Source organism: Gorilla gorilla, chromosome 23 (genome assembly GCF_029281585.2).
Source record: "Gorilla gorilla gorilla isolate KB3781 chromosome 23, NHGRI_mGorGor1-v2.1_pri, whole genome shotgun sequence".
In the NCBI taxonomy this organism is placed as follows: Eukaryota; Metazoa; Chordata; class Mammalia; order Primates; family Hominidae; genus Gorilla; species Gorilla gorilla.
In genome coordinates, this window is record NC_086018.1 from 53841039 (window position 1) to 53863218 (window position 22180).

The window sequence follows — 22180 nt, forward strand, 5'->3', positions numbered from 1 at the left end:
CATGTTCATAAAGATAGTGGTGCTGATATTTCCATGTTTATACAGATAGTGGTGTAGATATTTCCCTGTTTATACAGATAGCGGTGTAGATATTTCCATGTTTATACAGATAGCGGTGTAGATATCTCCATCTTAATACAGATGGCGGTGTAGATATTTATATGTTCATACAGATGGCGGTGCAGATATTTCCATGTTTTACAGATGGCGGTGTAGATATTTCCATGTTCATACAGATAGCGATGTAGTTATTTCCATGTGTAAAGAGATAGCTGTGTAGATATTTCCATTTATATGAAGATATCAGTGTAGATATTTCCATTTTCATGCAGATTGCGGTGTAGATATTTCTATGTTCAAACAGATAGCGGTGTAGGTATTTCCATGTTCATACAGATAGCGGTGTAGCTATTTCCATGTTCATACAGATAGCGGTGCTGATATTTCCATGTTTATAAAGGTAGCGGTGTAGATATTTGCATGTTCATACAGATAGTGGTGTAGATATTTCCATGTTTATATAGATAGCCGTGAAGATGTATGCATGTTTACACAGATAGCGGTGCAGATATTTCCATGTTCATCCAGATGGCTGTGTAGATATATCCATGTTCATACAGATAGCGGTGTAGATATTTCCATGTTCATACAGATAGCGGTGTAGCTATTTCCATGTTCATACAGATAGCGGTGTAGATATTTCCATGTTTATACAGACAGCGGTGAAGATATATGCATGTATTCACAGATAGCGGTGTAGATATTTCCATGTTCATACAGATAGTGGTTTAGATATTTCCTTGTTCATACAGATAGCGGTGTAGCTATTTCCATGTTCATACAGATAGCGGTGTAGATATTTCCATGTTCGTACAGATAGCGGTGTAGATATTTCCGAGTTCGTACAGAGATCGGTGCTGATATTTCCATGTTTATACAGGTAGCGGTGTAGATATTTCCAGGTTTATACAGATAGCGGTGTAGATATCTCCATCTTAATACAGATGGCGGTGTAGGTATTTATATGTTCATACAGATGGCAATGCAGATATTTCCATGTTCATACAGATGGCGTTGTAGATATTTCCATGTTTATAGAGATAGCGGTGTAGTTATTTCCATGTGTAAAGAGATAGCTTTGAAGATATTTCCATGTATATGCAGATAGCTGTGTAGATATTTCCATTTTTATGCAGAAAGCGGTGTAGATATTTCCATGTGGAAACAGATAGCGGTGTAGATATTTCCATGTTCATACAGATAGCGGTGTTGATATTTCCATGTTTATACACATAGCAGAGAAGATGTATGCATGTTTACGCAGATAGCGGTGTATAAATTTCCATGTTCATACAGATAGCTGTGTAGATATTTCCATGTTCATCAAGATGGCTCTGTAGATATATCCATGTTCATACAGATGGCGGCGAAGATATTTCCATGTTCTTACAGATAGCGGTGTAGATATTTCCATGTTCATACAGATAGCGGTGTAGATATTTCCATGTTCATACAGATAGCGGTGTAGCTAATTCCATGTTCATACAGATAGCGGTGTAGATATTTCCATGTTCATCCAGATGGCTGTGTAGATATATCCATGTTCATACTGATAGCGGTGAAGATATTTCCATGTTCATACAGATAGCGGTGTAGATATTTCCATGTTCATACAGATAGAGGTGTAGATATTTCCATGTTCATACAGATAGCGGTGTAGATATTTCCATGTTCATACAGATAGCGGTGTAGCTATTTCCATGTTCATACAGATAGCGGTGTAGATATTTCCATGTTCATCCAGATGGCTGTGTAGATATATCCATGTTCATACAGATGGCGGTGAAGGTATTTCCATGTTCATACAGATAGCGGTGTAGATATTTCCATGTTCATACTGATAGCGGTGTAGATACTTCCATGTTCATACAGATAGAGGGGCTGATATTTCCATGTTCATAAAGATAGCGGTGCTGATATTTCCATGTTTATACAGATAATGGTATAGATATTTCCCTGTTTGTACAGATAGCGGTGTAGATATTTCCATGTTTATACAGATAGCGGTGTAGATATCTCCATCTTAATACAAATGGCGGTGTAGATATTTATATGTTCATACAGATGGCGGTGCAGATATTTCCATGTTTTACAGATGGCGGTGTAGATATTTCCATGTTCATACAGATAGCGATGTAGATATTTCCATGTGTAAAGAGATAGCTGTGTAGATATTTCCATGTATATGCAGATACCTGAGTAGATATTTCCATTTTCATGCAGATAGCGGTGTAGATATTTCCATGTTCAAACAGATAGCGGTGTAGATATTTCCATGTTGATACAGATAGCGGTGTAGATATTTCCATGTTCATACAGATAGCGGTGTAGATATTTCCATGTTTTTACAAATAGCGGTGAAGATGTATGCATGTTTACACAGATAGCGGTGTAGATATTTCCATGTTCATCCAGATGGCTGTGTAGATATATCCATGTTGACACAGATAGCGGTATAGATATTTCCATGTTCATACAGATAGCGTTGTAGTTATTTCCATGTGTAAAGAGATAGCTGTGTAGATATTTCCATGTATATGCTGATAGCTGCGTAGATATTTCCATTTTAATGCAGATAGCGGTGTATATATTTCCATCTTCAAACAGATAGCGGTGTAGATATTTCCATGTTCATACAGATAGTGGTGTAGATATTTCCATGTTTATACAGATAGCGGTGAAGATATATGCATGTTTACACAGATAGCGGTGTGGATATTTCCATGTTCATCCAGAGGGCTGTGTGGATATATCCATGTTCATACAGAGAGCGGTGTAGATATTTCCTTCTTCATACTGATAGCGGTGTAGATATTTCCATGTTCATACAGATAGCGGTGTAGATATTACCATGTTCATTCAGATAGCGGTGTAGATATTTCCATGTTCATACAGATAGCGGTGCTGATATTTCCATGTTTATACTGGTAGCGGTGTAGATATTTCCATGTTTATACAGATAGCGGTGTAGATATTTCCATGTTTATACAGATAGCGGTGTAGATATTTCCATGTTTATACAGATAGCGGTGTAGATATCTCCATCTTAATACAGATGGCGGTGTAGATATTTATATGTTCATACAGATGGCGGTGCAGATATTTCCATGTTCATACAGATGGCGGTGTGGATATTTCGATGTTCATACAGATAGCGGTGTAGTTATTTCCATGTGTAAAGAGATAGCTGTGTAGATATTTCCATGTATATGCAGATAGCAGTGTAGATATTTCCATTTTCATGCAGATAGCGGTGTAGATATTTCCATGTTCAAACAGATAGCCTTGTAGATATTTCCATGTTCATACAGATAGCGGTGTAGATATTTCCATGTTCATACAGATAGCGGTGTAGTTATTTCCATGTTTATACAGATAGCGGTGAAGATTTTTGCATGTTTACACAGATAGCGGTGTAGATATTTCCATGTTCATCCAGATGGCTGTGTAGATATATCCATGTTCATACAGATAGCGGTGTAGATATTTCCATGTTCATTCAGATAGCGGTGTAGCTATTTCCATGTTCATACAGATATCGGTGTAGATATTTCCATGTTTATACTGATAGCGGTGAATATGTATGCATGTTTACACAGATAGCGTTGTTGATATTTCCATGTTCATACAGATAGCGGTGTAGATATTTCCATGTTCATCTAGATGGCTGTGTAGATATATCCATGTTCATACAGATAGTGGTGTAGATATTTCCATGTTCTTACAGATAGCGGTGCTGATATTTCCATGTTTATACAGGCAGCGGAGTAGCTATTTCCATGTTCCTACATATTGCGGTGTAGATATTTCCATGTTCATACAGATAGCGGTGCTGATATTTCCATGTTTATACAGGCAGCGGTGTAGATATTTCCATGTTTATACAGATAGCGGTTTAGATATTTCCTTCTTAATACAGATGGCGGTGTAGATATTTATATGTTCATACAGATGGCGGTGTAGATATTTCCATGTTTATACAGATAGCAGTGTAGATATCTCCATCTTAATACAGATGGCGGTGTAGATATTTATATGTTCATAAAGATGGAGGTGCAGATATTTCCATGTTCATACAGATGGCGGTGTAGATATTTCCATGTTCATACAGATAGCGGTGTAGTTATTTCCATGTGTAAAGAGATAGCTGTGTAGATATTTAAATGTATATGCAGATAGCAGTGTAGATATTTCCATTTTCATGCAGATAGCGGTGTAGATATTTCCATTTTCAAACAGATATCGGTGTAGATATTTCCATGTTTATACAGATAGTGGTGAAGATGTATGCATGTTTACACAGTTAGCGGTGTAGATATTTCCATGTTCATCCAGATGGCTGTGTAGATATATCCATGTTCATACAGATAGCGGTGTAGATATTTCCATGTTCATACAGATAGCAGTGTAGATATTTCCATGTTCATCCAGATGGCTGTGTAGATATATCCATGTTCATACAGATAGCGGTGTAGATATTTCCATGTTCATAAAGATAACGGTGTAGCTATTTCCATGTTCATACAGATAGCAGTGTAGATATTTCCATGTTCATACAGATAGCGGTGTAGATATCTCCATTTTCATACAGAGAGCGGTGCTGATATTTCCATGTTTATATAGGCAGCGGTGTAGATATTTCCATGTTTATACAGATAGCAGTTTAGATATTTCCTTCTTAATACAGATGGCGTTGTAGATATTTATATGTTCATACAGATGGCGGTGCAGATATTTCCATGTTCATACAGATGGCGGTGTAGATATTTCCATGTATATAGATATAGCGGTGTAGTTATTTCCATGTGTAAAGAGATAGCTGTGTAGATATTTCCATGTATATGCAGAGAGCTTCGCAGATATTTCCATTTTCATGCAGATAGCTGTGTAGATATTTACATGCTCAAACAGATAGCGGTGTAGATATTTCCATGTTCATTCAGATAGCTTTGTAGATATTTCCAAGTTCATACAGATAGCGGTGTAGATATTTCCATGTTCATACAGATAGCGGTGTAGATAGTTCCAGGTTCATTCAGATAGCGGTGCTGATATTTCCATGTTTATACAGGTAGCGGTGTGGATATTTCCATGTATATACAGATAGCGGTGTAGATATTTCCATGTTTATACAGATAGCGGTGTAGATATTTCCATGTTTATTCAGATAGCGGTGTAGATATCTCCATCTTAATACAGATGGCGATGTAGATGTTTATATGTTCATACAGATGGCGGTGCAGATATTTCCATGTTCATACAGATAGCGGTGTAGTTATTTCCATGTGTAAAGAGATAGCTGTGTAGATATTTCCATCTATATGCAGATAGCTGTGTAGATATTTCCATTTTCATGCAGATAGCGGTGTATATATTTACATCTTCAAACAGATAGCGGTGTAGATATTTCCATGTTCATACAGATAGCGGTGTAGATATTTCCAGGTTTATACAGATAGCGGTGTAGATATCTCCATCTTAATGCAGATGGCGGTGTAGATATTTATATGTTCATACAGATGGCGGTGTAGATATTTCCATGTTCATACAGATAGCGGTGTAGATATTTCCATGTTCATACAGATAGCTGTGTAGCTATTTCCATGTTCATACAGATTGCGGTATAGATATTTCCATGTTCATCCAGATGGCTGTGTAGATATATCCATGTTCATACAGATGGCGGTGTAGATATCTCCATTTTCATACAGATAGAGGGGCTGATATTTCCATGTTCATACAGATAGCGGTGCTGATATTTCCATTTTTATACAGATAGCGGTGTAGATATTTCCATGTTTATTCAGATAGCGGTGTAGATATCTCCATCTTAATACAGATGGCGGTGTAGATATTTATATGTTCATACAGATGGCGGTGCATATATTTCCATGTTCATCCAGATGGCGGTGTAGATATTTCCATGTTCATACAGATAGCGGTGTAGATATTTCCATGTTCATACAGATAGCGGTGCTGATATTTCCATGTTTATACAGGTAGCGGTGTAGATATTTCCATGTTTATACAGATAGCAGTGTAGATATTGCCATGTTTATACAGATAGCGGTGTAGATATTTCCATGTTTATACAGATAGCGGTTTAGATATATCCATCTTAATACAGATGGCGGTGTAGATATTTATATGTTCATACAGATGGCGGTGCAGATATTTCCATGTTCATACAGATGGCGGTGTAGATATTTCCATGTTCATACAGTAAGCGGTGTAGTTATTTCCATGTGTAAAGAGATAGCTGTGTAGGTATTTCCATGTATATGCAGATAGCTGTGTAGATATTTCCATTTTCATGCAGATAGCTGTGTAGCTATTTCCATTTTCATGCAGATAGCGGTGTATATATTTCCATCTTCAAACAGATAGCGGTGTAGATATTTCCATGTTCATACAGATAGCGGTGTAGATATTTCCATGTTAATACAGATAGCGGTGAAGATGTATGCATGTTTACACAGATAGCGTTGTGGATATTTCCTTGTTCATCCAGAGGGCTGTGTAGATATATCCATGTTCATCCAGATGGCTGTGTAGATATATCCATGTTCATACAGATGGTGGTGAAGGTATTTCCATGTTCATACAGATAGCGGTGTAGATATTTCCATGTTCATACAGATAGCGGTGTAGCTATTTCCATGTTCATACAGATAGCGGTGTAGATATTTCCATGTTTATACAGACAGCGGTGAAGATATATGCATGTATTCACAGATAGCGGTGTAGATATTTCCATGTTCATACAGATAGTGGTTTAGATATTTCCTTGTTCATACAGATAGCGGTGTAGCTATTTCCATGTTCATACAGATAGCGGTGTAGATATTTCCATGTTCGTACAGATAGCGGTGTAGATATTTCCGAGTTCGTACAGAGATCGGTGCTGATATTTCCATGTTTATACAGGTAGCGGTGTAGATATTTCCAGGTTTATACAGATAGCGGTGTAGATATCTCCATCTTAATACAGATGGCGGTGTAGGTATTTATATGTTCATACAGATGGCAATGCAGATATTTCCATGTTCATACAGATGGCGTTGTAGATATTTCCATGTTTATAGAGATAGCGGTGTAGTTATTTCCATGTGTAAAGAGATAGCTTTGAAGATATTTCCATGTATATGCAGATAGCTGTGTAGATATTTCCATTTTTATGCAGAAAGCGGTGTAGATATTTCCATGTGGAAACAGATAGCGGTGTAGATATTTCCATGTTCATACAGATAGCGGTGTTGATATTTCCATGTTTATACACATAGCAGAGAAGATGTATGCATGTTTACGCAGATAGCGGTGTATAAATTTCCATGTTCATACAGATAGCTGTGTAGATATTTCCATGTTCATCAAGATGGCTCTGTAGATATATCCATGTTCATACAGATGGCGGCGAAGATATTTCCATGTTCTTACAGATAGCGGTGTAGATATTTCCATGTTCATACAGATAGCGGTGTAGATATTTCCATGTTCATACAGATAGCGGTGTAGCTAATTCCATGTTCATACAGATAGCGGTGTAGATATTTCCATGTTCATCCAGATGGCTGTGTAGATATATCCATGTTCATACTGATAGCGGTGAAGATATTTCCATGTTCATACAGATAGCGGTGTAGATATTTCCATGTTCATACAGATAGAGGTGTAGATATTTCCATGTTCATACAGATAGCGGTGTAGATATTTCCATGTTCATACAGATAGCGGTGTAGCTATTTCCATGTTCATACAGATAGCGGTGTAGATATTTCCATGTTCATCCAGATGGCTGTGTAGATATATCCATGTTCATACAGATGGCGGTGAAGGTATTTCCATGTTCATACAGATAGCGGTGTAGATATTTCCATGTTCATACTGATAGCGGTGTAGATACTTCCATGTTCATACAGATAGAGGGGCTGATATTTCCATGTTCATAAAGATAGCGGTGCTGATATTTCCATGTTTATACAGATAATGGTATAGATATTTCCCTGTTTGTACAGATAGCGGTGTAGATATTTCCATGTTTATACAGATAGCGGTGTAGATATCTCCATCTTAATACAAATGGCGGTGTAGATATTTATATGTTCATACAGATGGCGGTGCAGATATTTCCATGTTTTACAGATGGCGGTGTAGATATTTCCATGTTCATACAGATAGCGATGTAGATATTTCCATGTGTAAAGAGATAGCTGTGTAGATATTTCCATGTATATGCAGATACCTGAGTAGATATTTCCATTTTCATGCAGATAGCGGTGTAGATATTTCCATGTTCAAACAGATAGCGGTGTAGATATTTCCATGTTGATACAGATAGCGGTGTAGATATTTCCATGTTCATACAGATAGCGGTGTAGATATTTCCATGTTTTTACAAATAGCGGTGAAGATGTATGCATGTTTACACAGATAGCGGTGTAGATATTTCCATGTTCATCCAGATGGCTGTGTAGATATATCCATGTTGACACAGATAGCGGTATAGATATTTCCATGTTCATACAGATAGCGTTGTAGTTATTTCCATGTGTAAAGAGATAGCTGTGTAGATATTTCCATGTATATGCTGATAGCTGCGTAGATATTTCCATTTTAATGCAGATAGCGGTGTATATATTTCCATCTTCAAACAGATAGCGGTGTAGATATTTCCATGTTCATACAGATAGTGGTGTAGATATTTCCATGTTTATACAGATAGCGGTGAAGATATATGCATGTTTACACAGATAGCGGTGTGGATATTTCCATGTTCATCCAGAGGGCTGTGTGGATATATCCATGTTCATACAGAGAGCGGTGTAGATATTTCCTTCTTCATACTGATAGCGGTGTAGATATTTCCATGTTCATACAGATAGCGGTGTAGATATTACCATGTTCATTCAGATAGCGGTGTAGATATTTCCATGTTCATACAGATAGCGGTGCTGATATTTCCATGTTTATACTGGTAGCGGTGTAGATATTTCCATGTTTATACAGATAGCGGTGTAGATATTTCCATGTTTATACAGATAGCGGTGTAGATATTTCCATGTTTATACAGATAGCGGTGTAGATATCTCCATCTTAATACAGATGGCGGTGTAGATATTTATATGTTCATACAGATGGCGGTGCAGATATTTCCATGTTCATACAGATGGCGGTGTGGATATTTCGATGTTCATACAGATAGCGGTGTAGTTATTTCCATGTGTAAAGAGATAGCTGTGTAGATATTTCCATGTATATGCAGATAGCAGTGTAGATATTTCCATTTTCATGCAGATAGCGGTGTAGATATTTCCATGTTCAAACAGATAGCCTTGTAGATATTTCCATGTTCATACAGATAGCGGTGTAGATATTTCCATGTTCATACAGATAGCGGTGTAGTTATTTCCATGTTTATACAGATAGCGGTGAAGATTTTTGCATGTTTACACAGATAGCGGTGTAGATATTTCCATGTTCATCCAGATGGCTGTGTAGATATATCCATGTTCATACAGATAGCGGTGTAGATATTTCCATGTTCATTCAGATAGCGGTGTAGCTATTTCCATGTTCATACAGATATCGGTGTAGATATTTCCATGTTTATACTGATAGCGGTGAATATGTATGCATGTTTACACAGATAGCGTTGTTGATATTTCCATGTTCATACAGATAGCGGTGTAGATATTTCCATGTTCATCTAGATGGCTGTGTAGATATATCCATGTTCATACAGATAGTGGTGTAGATATTTCCATGTTCTTACAGATAGCGGTGCTGATATTTCCATGTTTATACAGGCAGCGGAGTAGCTATTTCCATGTTCCTACATATTGCGGTGTAGATATTTCCATGTTCATACAGATAGCGGTGCTGATATTTCCATGTTTATACAGGCAGCGGTGTAGATATTTCCATGTTTATACAGATAGCGGTTTAGATATTTCCTTCTTAATACAGATGGCGGTGTAGATATTTATATGTTCATACAGATGGCGGTGTAGATATTTCCATGTTTATACAGATAGCAGTGTAGATATCTCCATCTTAATACAGATGGCGGTGTAGATATTTATATGTTCATAAAGATGGAGGTGCAGATATTTCCATGTTCATACAGATGGCGGTGTAGATATTTCCATGTTCATACAGATAGCGGTGTAGTTATTTCCATGTGTAAAGAGATAGCTGTGTAGATATTTAAATGTATATGCAGATAGCAGTGTAGATATTTCCATTTTCATGCAGATAGCGGTGTAGATATTTCCATTTTCAAACAGATATCGGTGTAGATATTTCCATGTTTATACAGATAGTGGTGAAGATGTATGCATGTTTACACAGTTAGCGGTGTAGATATTTCCATGTTCATCCAGATGGCTGTGTAGATATATCCATGTTCATACAGATAGCGGTGTAGATATTTCCATGTTCATACAGATAGCAGTGTAGATATTTCCATGTTCATCCAGATGGCTGTGTAGATATATCCATGTTCATACAGATAGCGGTGTAGATATTTCCATGTTCATAAAGATAACGGTGTAGCTATTTCCATGTTCATACAGATAGCAGTGTAGATATTTCCATGTTCATACAGATAGCGGTGTAGATATCTCCATTTTCATACAGAGAGCGGTGCTGATATTTCCATGTTTATATAGGCAGCGGTGTAGATATTTCCATGTTTATACAGATAGCAGTTTAGATATTTCCTTCTTAATACAGATGGCGTTGTAGATATTTATATGTTCATACAGATGGCGGTGCAGATATTTCCATGTTCATACAGATGGCGGTGTAGATATTTCCATGTATATAGATATAGCGGTGTAGTTATTTCCATGTGTAAAGAGATAGCTGTGTAGATATTTCCATGTATATGCAGAGAGCTTCGCAGATATTTCCATTTTCATGCAGATAGCTGTGTAGATATTTACATGCTCAAACAGATAGCGGTGTAGATATTTCCATGTTCATTCAGATAGCTTTGTAGATATTTCCAAGTTCATACAGATAGCGGTGTAGATATTTCCATGTTCATACAGATAGCGGTGTAGATAGTTCCAGGTTCATTCAGATAGCGGTGCTGATATTTCCATGTTTATACAGGTAGCGGTGTGGATATTTCCATGTATATACAGATAGCGGTGTAGATATTTCCATGTTTATACAGATAGCGGTGTAGATATTTCCATGTTTATTCAGATAGCGGTGTAGATATCTCCATCTTAATACAGATGGCGATGTAGATGTTTATATGTTCATACAGATGGCGGTGCAGATATTTCCATGTTCATACAGATAGCGGTGTAGTTATTTCCATGTGTAAAGAGATAGCTGTGTAGATATTTCCATCTATATGCAGATAGCTGTGTAGATATTTCCATTTTCATGCAGATAGCGGTGTATATATTTACATCTTCAAACAGATAGCGGTGTAGATATTTCCATGTTCATACAGATAGCGGTGTAGATATTTCCAGGTTTATACAGATAGCGGTGTAGATATCTCCATCTTAATGCAGATGGCGGTGTAGATATTTATATGTTCATACAGATGGCGGTGTAGATATTTCCATGTTCATACAGATAGCGGTGTAGATATTTCCATGTTCATACAGATAGCTGTGTAGCTATTTCCATGTTCATACAGATTGCGGTATAGATATTTCCATGTTCATCCAGATGGCTGTGTAGATATATCCATGTTCATACAGATGGCGGTGTAGATATCTCCATTTTCATACAGATAGAGGGGCTGATATTTCCATGTTCATACAGATAGCGGTGCTGATATTTCCATTTTTATACAGATAGCGGTGTAGATATTTCCATGTTTATTCAGATAGCGGTGTAGATATCTCCATCTTAATACAGATGGCGGTGTAGATATTTATATGTTCATACAGATGGCGGTGCATATATTTCCATGTTCATCCAGATGGCGGTGTAGATATTTCCATGTTCATACAGATAGCGGTGTAGATATTTCCATGTTCATACAGATAGCGGTGCTGATATTTCCATGTTTATACAGGTAGCGGTGTAGATATTTCCATGTTTATACAGATAGCAGTGTAGATATTGCCATGTTTATACAGATAGCGGTGTAGATATTTCCATGTTTATACAGATAGCGGTTTAGATATATCCATCTTAATACAGATGGCGGTGTAGATATTTATATGTTCATACAGATGGCGGTGCAGATATTTCCATGTTCATACAGATGGCGGTGTAGATATTTCCATGTTCATACAGTAAGCGGTGTAGTTATTTCCATGTGTAAAGAGATAGCTGTGTAGGTATTTCCATGTATATGCAGATAGCTGTGTAGATATTTCCATTTTCATGCAGATAGCTGTGTAGCTATTTCCATTTTCATGCAGATAGCGGTGTATATATTTCCATCTTCAAACAGATAGCGGTGTAGATATTTCCATGTTCATACAGATAGCGGTGTAGATATTTCCATGTTAATACAGATAGCGGTGAAGATGTATGCATGTTTACACAGATAGCGTTGTGGATATTTCCTTGTTCATCCAGAGGGCTGTGTAGATATATCCATGTTCATCCAGATGGCTGTGTAGATATATCCATGTTCATACAGATGGTGGTGAAGGTATTTCCATGTTCATACAGATAGCGGTGTAGATATTTCCATGTTCATACAGATAGCGGTGTAGATATCTCCATGTTCATGCAGATAGAGGGGCTGATATTTCCATGTTCATACAGATAGCGGTGCTGATATTTCCATGTTTATACAGGTAGCGGTGTAGATATTTCCATTTTTATACAGATAGCGGTGTAGATATTTCCATGTTTATACAGATAGCAGTGTAGATATTTCCATGTTCATACAGATAGCGGTGTAGATATTTCCATGTTTATACAGATTGCGGTGAAGTTGTATGCATATTTACACAGATAGCGGTGTAGATATTTCCATGTTCATACAGATAGCGGTGTAGATATTTCCGTGTTCATCCAGATGGCTGTGTAGATATATCCATGTTCATACAGATAGCGGTGTAGGTATTTCCATGTTCATACAGGTAGTGGTGTAGATATTTCCATGTTCATACAGATAGCGGTGTAGCTGTTTCCATATTCATACACATAGCGGTGTAGACATTTCCATGTTCATAGAGATAGCAGTGTAGATATTTCCAAGTTTATACAGATAGCGGTGTAGATATCTCCATCTTAATATAGATGGCGGTGTAGACATTTATATGTTCATACAGATGGCGGTGCAGATATTTCCCTGTTCATACAGATGGCGGTGTAGCTATTTCCATGTTTATAGAGATAGCGCTGTACTTATTTCCACGTGTAAAGAGATAGCTTTGTAGATATTTCCATGTATATGCAGATCGCTGTGTAGATATTTCCATTTTCATGCAGATAGCGGTGTAGATATTTCCATGTTCAGACAGATAGCTGTGTAGATATTTCCATGTTCATACAGATAGCGGTGTGGATATTTCCATGTTCATAGAGATAGCGGTGTAGATACTTCCATGTCCATACAGACAGAGGGGCTGATATTTCCATGTTCATACAGATAGCGGTGCTGATATTTACATGTTTATACAGATAGCGGTGTAGATATTTCCATGTTCATACAGATAGCGGTGCTGATATTTCCATGTTTATACAGGTAGCGGTGTACATATTTCCATGTTTATACAGATAGCGGTGAAGATGTATGCATGTTTACACAGATAGCGGTGTGGATATTTCCATGTTCATCAAGAGGGCTGTGTAGATATATCCATGTTCATACAGATAGCGGTGTAGATATTTCCATGTTCATACAGATAGCGGTATAGATATTTCCATGTTCATTCAGATAGCGGTGCTGATATTTCCATGTTTAAACAGGTAGCGGTGTAGATATTTCCATGTTTATACAGATAGCGGTGTAGATATTTCCATGTTTATACAGATAGCGGTGAAGATATCTCCATCTTAATACAGATGGCGGTGTAGAAATTTATATGTTGATACAGATGGCGTTGCAGATATTTCCATGTTCATACAGATGGCGGTGTAGATATTTCCGTGTTCATACAGATATCGGTGTAGTTATTTCCATGTGTAAAGAGATAGCTGTGTAGATATTTCCATGTATATGCAGATAGCAGTGTAGATATTTCCATTTTCATGCAGATAGCGGTGTAGATATTTCCATGTTCAAACACACAGCGGTGTAGATATTTCCATGTTCATACAGATAGCGGTGCAGATATTTCCATGTTCATACAGATAGCGGTGTAGATATTTCCATGTTTATACAGATAGCGGTGAAGATGTATGCATGTTTACACAGATAGCGGTGTAGATATTTCCATGTTCATACAGATAGCGGTGTAGATATTTCCATGTTCATCCAGATGGCTGTGGAGATATATCCATGTCCATACAGATAGCGGTGTAGATATTGCCATGTTCTTACAGATAGTGGTGTAGATATTTCCATGTTCATACAGATATCGGTGTAGCTATTTCCATGTTCATACAGATATCAGTGTAGATATTTCCATGTTCGTACAGATAGCGGTGTAGATATTTCCATGTTCCTACAGATAGCGGTGCTGATATTTCCATTTTTATACAGATAGCGGTGTAGATATTTCAATGTTTATTCAGATAGCGGTGTAGATATCTCTATCTTAATACAGATGGCGGTGTAGATATTTATATGTTCATACAGATGGCGGTGCAGATATTTCCATGTTCATACAGATGGCGGTGTAGATATTTACATGTTCATACAGTTAGCGGTGTAGTTATTTCCATGTGTAAAGAGATAGCTGTGTAGATATTTCCATGTATATGCAGATAGCTGTGTAGATATTTCCATTTTCATGCAGATAGCTGTGTAGCTATTTCCATTTTCATGCAGATAGCGGTGTATATATTTCCATCTTCAAACAGATAGCGGTGTAGATATTTCCATGTTCATACAGATAGCGGTGTAGATATTTCCATGTTAATACAGATAGCGGTGAAGATGTATCCATGTTTACACAGATAGCGTTGTGGATATTTCCTTGTTCATCCAGAGGGCTGTGTAGATATATCCATGTTCATCCAGATGGCTGTGTAGATATATCCATGTTCATACAGATGGCGGTGAAGGTATTTCCATGTTCATACAGATAGCGGTGTAGATATTTCCATGTTCATACAGATAGCGGTGTAGATATCTCCATGTTCATGCAGATAGAGGGGCTGATATTTCCATGTTCATACAGATAGCGGTGCTGATATTTCCATGTTTATACAGGTAGCGGTGTAGATATTTCCATGTTTATACAGATAGCGGTGTAGATATTTCCATGTTTATACAGATAGCGGTGTAGATATTTCCATGTTCATACAGATAGCGGTGTAGATATTTCCATGTTTATACAGATTGCGGTGAAGATGTATGCATATTTACACAGATAGCGGTGTAGATATTTCCATGTTCATACAGATAGCGGTGTAGATATTTCCGTGTTCATCCAGATGGCTGTGTAGATATATCCATGTTCATACAGATAGCGGTGTAGATATTTCCATGTTCATACAGGTAGTGGTGTAGATATTTCCATGTTCATACAGATAGCGGTGTAGCTGTTTCCATATTCATACACATAGCGGTGTAGACATTTCCATGTTCATAGAGATAGCAGTGTAGATATTTCCAAGTTTATACAGATAGCGGTGTAGATATCTCCATCTTAATATAGATGGCGGTGTAGACATTTATATGTTCATACAGATGGCGGTGCAGATATTTCCCTGTTCATACAGATGGCGGTGTAGCTATTTCCATGTTTATAGAGATAGCGCTGTACTTATTTCCTCGTGTAAAGGGATAGCTTTGTAGATATTTCCATGTATATGCAGATCGCAGTGTAGATATTTCCATTTTCATGCAGATAGCGGTGTAGATATTTCCATGTTCAGACAGATAGCTGTGTAGATATTTCCATGTTCATACAGATAGCGGTGTAGATATTTCCATGTTCATAGAGATAGCGGTGTAGATACTTCCATGTCCATACAGATAGAGGGGCTGATATTTCCATGTTCATACAGATAGCGGTGCTGATATTTACATGTTTATACAGATAGCGGTGTAGATATTTCCATGTTTATACAGATAGCGGTTTAGATATCTCCATCTTAATACAGATGGGGGTGTAGATATTTATATGTTCATACAGATGGTGGTGCAGACATTTCCATGTTCATACAGATAGCGGTGTAGTTATTTCCATGTGAAAAGGGATAGATGTGTAGATATTTCCATGTTCATACAGATAGCGCTGTAGATATTTCCATGTTTATACAGATAGCGGTGAAGATGTATGCATGTTTACACAGATAGCGGTGTAGATATTTCCATGTTCATACAGATAGCGGTGTAGATATTTCAATGTTCATACAGATAGCGGTTTAGATATTTCCTTCTTAATACAGATGTCGGTGTAGATAATTATATGTTCATACAGATGGTGGTGCAGATATTTCCATGTTCATACAGATGGCGGTGTAGATATTTCCATGTTTATAGATATAGCGGTGTAGTTATTTCCATGTGTAAAGAGATTGCTGTGTAGATATTTCCTTGTATATGCAGATAGCTTTGTAGATATTTCCATTTTCATGCAGATAGCGGTGTAGATATTTCCATGTTCAAACAGATAGCGGTTTAGATATTTCCATGTTCATTCAGATAGCAGTGTAGATATTTCCATGTTTATACAGATAGCGGTGTAGCTATTTCCTTGTTCATACAGATAGCGGTGTAGATATTTCCATGTTCATACAGATAGCGGTGTAGATATTTCCATGTTCATACAGATAGCGGTGCTGATATTTCCATGTTTATACAGGCAGCGGTGTAGATATTTCCATGTTCCTACAGATAGCGGTTTAGATATTTCCTTCTTAATACAGATGGCGGTGTAGATATTTATATGTTCGTACAGATGGCGGTGTAGTTATTTCCATGTTTATACAGATAGCAGTGTAGATATCTCCATCTTAATACAGATGGCGGTGTAGATATTTATATGTTCAAACAGATAGCGGTGTAGATATTTCCATGTTCAAACAGATAGCGGTGTAGATATTTCCATGTTCAAACAGATAGCGGTGTAGATATTTCCATGTTCATACAGATGGCGGTGTAGATATTTATATGTTCATACAGATAGCAGTGTAGATACTTCCATTTTCATGCAGATAGTGGTGTAGATATTTCCATGTTCAAACAGATAGCGGTGTAGATATTTCCATGTTCATACAGATAGCGGTGTAGATATTTCCAAGTTCATACAGATAGCGGTGTAGATATTTCCATGTTTATACAGATAGCGGTGAAGGTCTATGCATGTTTACACAGATAGCGGTGTAGATATTTCCATGTTCATCCAGATGGCTGTGTTGATATATCCATGTTCATACAGATAGCGGTGTAGGTATTTCCATGTTCATAGAGATAGCGGTGTAGATATTTCCATGTTCAATCATATGGCTGTGTAGATATATCCATGTTCATACAGATAGCGGTGTAGATATTTCCATGTTCATACAGATAGCGGTGTAGCTATTTCCATGTTCATACAGATAACGGTGTAGCTATTTCCATGTTCATACAGATAGCGGTGTAGATATTTCCATGTTCATACAGATAGCGGTGTAGATATTTGCATGTTCATACAGATAGCGGTGCTGATATTTCCATGTTTCTACAGGCAGCGGTGTAGATATTTCCATGTTTATACAGATAGCAGTTTACATATTTCCTTCTTAATACAGATGGTGGAGTAGATACTTATATGTTCATACAGATGGCGGTGCTGATATTTCCATGTTCATACACATGGCGGTGTAGATATTTCCCTGTTTATAGATATAGCGGTGTAGTTATTTCCATGTGTAAAGAGATAGCTGTTTAGATATTTCCATGTATATGCAGATAGCTTTGTAGATATTTCCATTTTCATGCAGATAGTGCTGTAGATATTTACATGTTCAAACAGATAGCGGTGTAGATATTTCCATGTTCATTCAGATAGCTTTGTAGATATTTCCATGTTCATACAGATAGCGGTGTAAATATTTCCATGTTCATACAGATAGCGGTGTAGATATTTCCATGTTCATACAGATAGCGGTGCTGATATTTCCATGTTTATACATGTAGCGGTGTAGATATTTCCATGTTTATACAGATAGCGGTGAAGATGTATGCATGTTTACACAGATAGCGGTGTGGATATTTCCATGTTCATCCAGAGGGCTGTGTAGATATATCCATGTTCATACCGATAGCGTTGTAGATATTTCCATGTTTATACAGATAGCGGTGAAGATGTATGCATGTTTACACAGATAGCGGTGTAGATATTTCCATGTTCATACAGATAGCGGTGTAGATATTTCCATGTTCATACAGATAGCGGTGTAGATATTTCCATGTTCATACAGATAGCGGTGCTGATATTTCCATGCTTATATAGGTAGCGGTGTAGATATTTCCATGTTTATACAGATAGCGGTGTAGATATTTCCATGTTTATACAGATAGCGGTGTAGATATTTCCATGTTTATACAGATAGCAGTGTAGAAATCTCCATCTTAATACAGATGGCGGTGTAGATATTTATATGTTCATACAGATGGCGGTGCAGATATTTCCATGTTCATACAGATGGCGGTGTAGATATTTCCATGTTCATACAGATGGCGGTGTAGTTATTTCCATGTGTAAATGGATAGCTGTGTAGGTATTTAAATGTATATGCAGATAGCAGTGTAGATATTTCCATTTTCATGCAGATAGCGGTGTAGATATTTCCATGTTCCAACAGATAGCGGTGTAGATATTTCCATGTTCATACAGATAACGGTGTAGATATTTCCATGTTCATACAGATATCGGTGTAGATATTTCCATGTTTATACAGATAGGGGTGAAGATCTATGCATGTTTACACAGATAGTGGTGTAGATATTTCCATGTTCATCCAGATGGCTGTGTAGATATATCCATGTTCACACAGATAGCGTTGTAGCTATTTCCATGTTCATACAGATAGAGGTGTAGATATTTCCATGTTCATACAGATAGCGGTGTAGATATTTCCATGTTCATACAGATAGCGGTGCTGATATTTCCATGTTTATACAGGCAGCGGTGTAGATATTTCCATGTTTATACAGATAGCGGTTTAGATATTTCCTTCTTAATACAGATAGCGGTGTAGATATTTTTATTTTCATACAGATGGCGGTGTAGTTATTTCCATGTTTATACAGATAGCAGTGTAGATATCTCCATCTTAATACAGATGGCGGTGTAGATATTTATATGTTCATACAGATGGCGGTGCAGATATTTCCATGTTCATACAGATGGCGGTGTAGATATTTCCATGTTCATACAGATAGCGGTGTAGTTATTTCCATGTGTAAAGAGATAGCTGTGTAGATATTTAAATGAATATGCAGATAGCAGTGTAGATATTTCCATTTTCATGCAGATAGCTTTGTAGATATTTCCATGTCCAAACAGATAGCGGTGTTGATATTTCCATGTTCATACGGATAGTGGTGTAGATATTTCCATGTTCATACAGATAGCGGTGCTGATATTTCCATGTTTATACAGGCAGCGGTGTAGATATTTCCATGTTTATACAGATAGCGGTTTAGAAATTTCCTTCTTAATACAGATGGCGGTGCACATATTTATATGTTCATACAGATGGCGGTGTAGATATTTCCATGTTTAAACAGATTGCAGTGTAGATATCTCCATCTTAATACAGATGGCGGTGTAGATATTTATATGTTCATACAGATGGCGCTGCAGATATTTCCATGTTCATACAGATGGCGGTGTAGATATTTCCATGTTCATACAGATAGCGGTGTAGTTATTTCCATGTGTAAAGAAATAGCTGTGTAGATATTTAAATGTATATGCAGATAGCAGTGTAGATATTTCCATTTTCATGCAGATAGCGGTGTAGATATTTCCATGTTCAAACAGATAGCGTTGTAGATATTTCCATGTTCATACAGATAGCGGTGTAGATATTTCCATGTTCATACAGATAGCGGTGTAGATATTTCCATGTTTATACAGATAGCGGTGAAGATCTATGCATGTTTACACTGATAGCGGTGTAGATATTTCCATATTAATCCAGATGGCTGTGTAGATATATCCATGTTCATACAGATAGCGGTGTAGATATTTCCATGTTCATACAGATAGCGGTGTATATATTTCCATGTTCATCCAGATGGCTGTGTAGATATATCCATGTTCATACAGAGAGCGGTGTAGATATTTCCATGTTCATATAGATAGTGGTGCAGCTATTTCCATGTTCATACAGATAACGGTGTAGCTATTTCCATGTTCACACAGATAGCAGTGCAGATATTTCCATGTTCATACAGATAGCGGTGTAGATACTTATATGTTCGTACAGATGGCGGTGTAGTTATTTCCATGTTTATACAGATAGCAGTGTAGATATCTCCATCTTAATACAGATGGCGGTGTAGATATTTATATGTTCAAACAGATAGCGGTGTAGATATTTCCATGTTCATACAGATAGCGGTGTAGATATTTCCATGTTCAAACAGATAGCGGTGTAGATATTTCCATGTTCATACAGATGGCGGTGTAGATATTTATATGTTCATACAGATAGCAGTGTAGATACTTCCATTTTCATGCAGATAGTGGTGTAGATATTTCCATGTTCAAACAGATAGCGGTGTAGATATTTCCATGTTCATACAGATAACGGTGTAGCTATTTCCATGTTCACACAGATAGCAGTGTAGATATTTCCATGTTCATACAGATAGCGGTGTAGATATTTCCATGTTCATACAGATAGCGGTGCTGATATTTCCATGTTTATACAGGCAGCGGTGTAGATATTTCCATGTTTATACAGATAGCGGTTTAGATATTTCCTTCTTAATACTGATGGCGGTGTAGATATTTATATGTTCATACAGATGGCGGTGCAGATATTTCCAAGTTCATACAGATGGCGGTTTAGATATTTCCATGTTTATAGATATAGCGGTGTAGTTATTTCCATGTGTAAAGAGATAGCTGTGTAGATATTTCCATGTAAATGCAGATAGCTTTGTAGATATTTCCATTTTCATGCAGATAGCGGAGTAGATATTTACATGTTCAAACAGATAACGGTGTAGATATTTCCATGTTCATTCAGATAGCTTTGTAGATATTTCCATGTTCATACTGATAGCGGTGTAGATATTTCCATGTTCATACAGATAGCGGTGTAGATAGTTCCAGGTTCATTCAGATAGCGGTGCTGATATTTCCATGTTTATACAGGTGGCGGTGTGGATATTTCCATGTTTATACAGATAGCGGTGTAGATATTTCCATGTTTATACAGATAGCGGTGTAGATATTTCCATGTTTATTCATATAGCGGTATACATATCTCCATCTTAATACAGATGGCGATGTAGATGTTTATATGTTCATACAGATGGCGGTGCAGATATTTCCATGTTCATACAGATAGCGGTGTAGTTATTTCCATGTGTAAAGAGATAGCTGTGTAGATATTTCCATCTATATGCAGATAGCTGTGTAGATATTTCCATTTTCATGCAGATAGCGGTGTATATATTTCCATCTTCAAACAGATAGCGGTGTAGATATTTCCATGTTCATACAGATAGCGGTGTAGATATTTCCATGTTCATACGGAGAACGGTGTAGATATTTCCATGTTCATACAGATAGCAGTGCAGATATTTCCATGTTAATACAGATAGCGGTGTAGATATTTCCATGTTCATACAGATAGCGGTGCTGATATTTCCATGGTTATACAGGCAGCGGTGTAGATATTTCCATGTTTATACAGATAGCGGTTTAGATATTTCCTTCTTAATACAGATGGCGGTGTAGATATTTATATGTTCATACAGATGGCGGTGCAGATATTCCCATGTTCATACAGATGGCGGTGTAGATATTTCCATGTTTATAGATATAGTGGTGTAGTTATTTCCATGTGT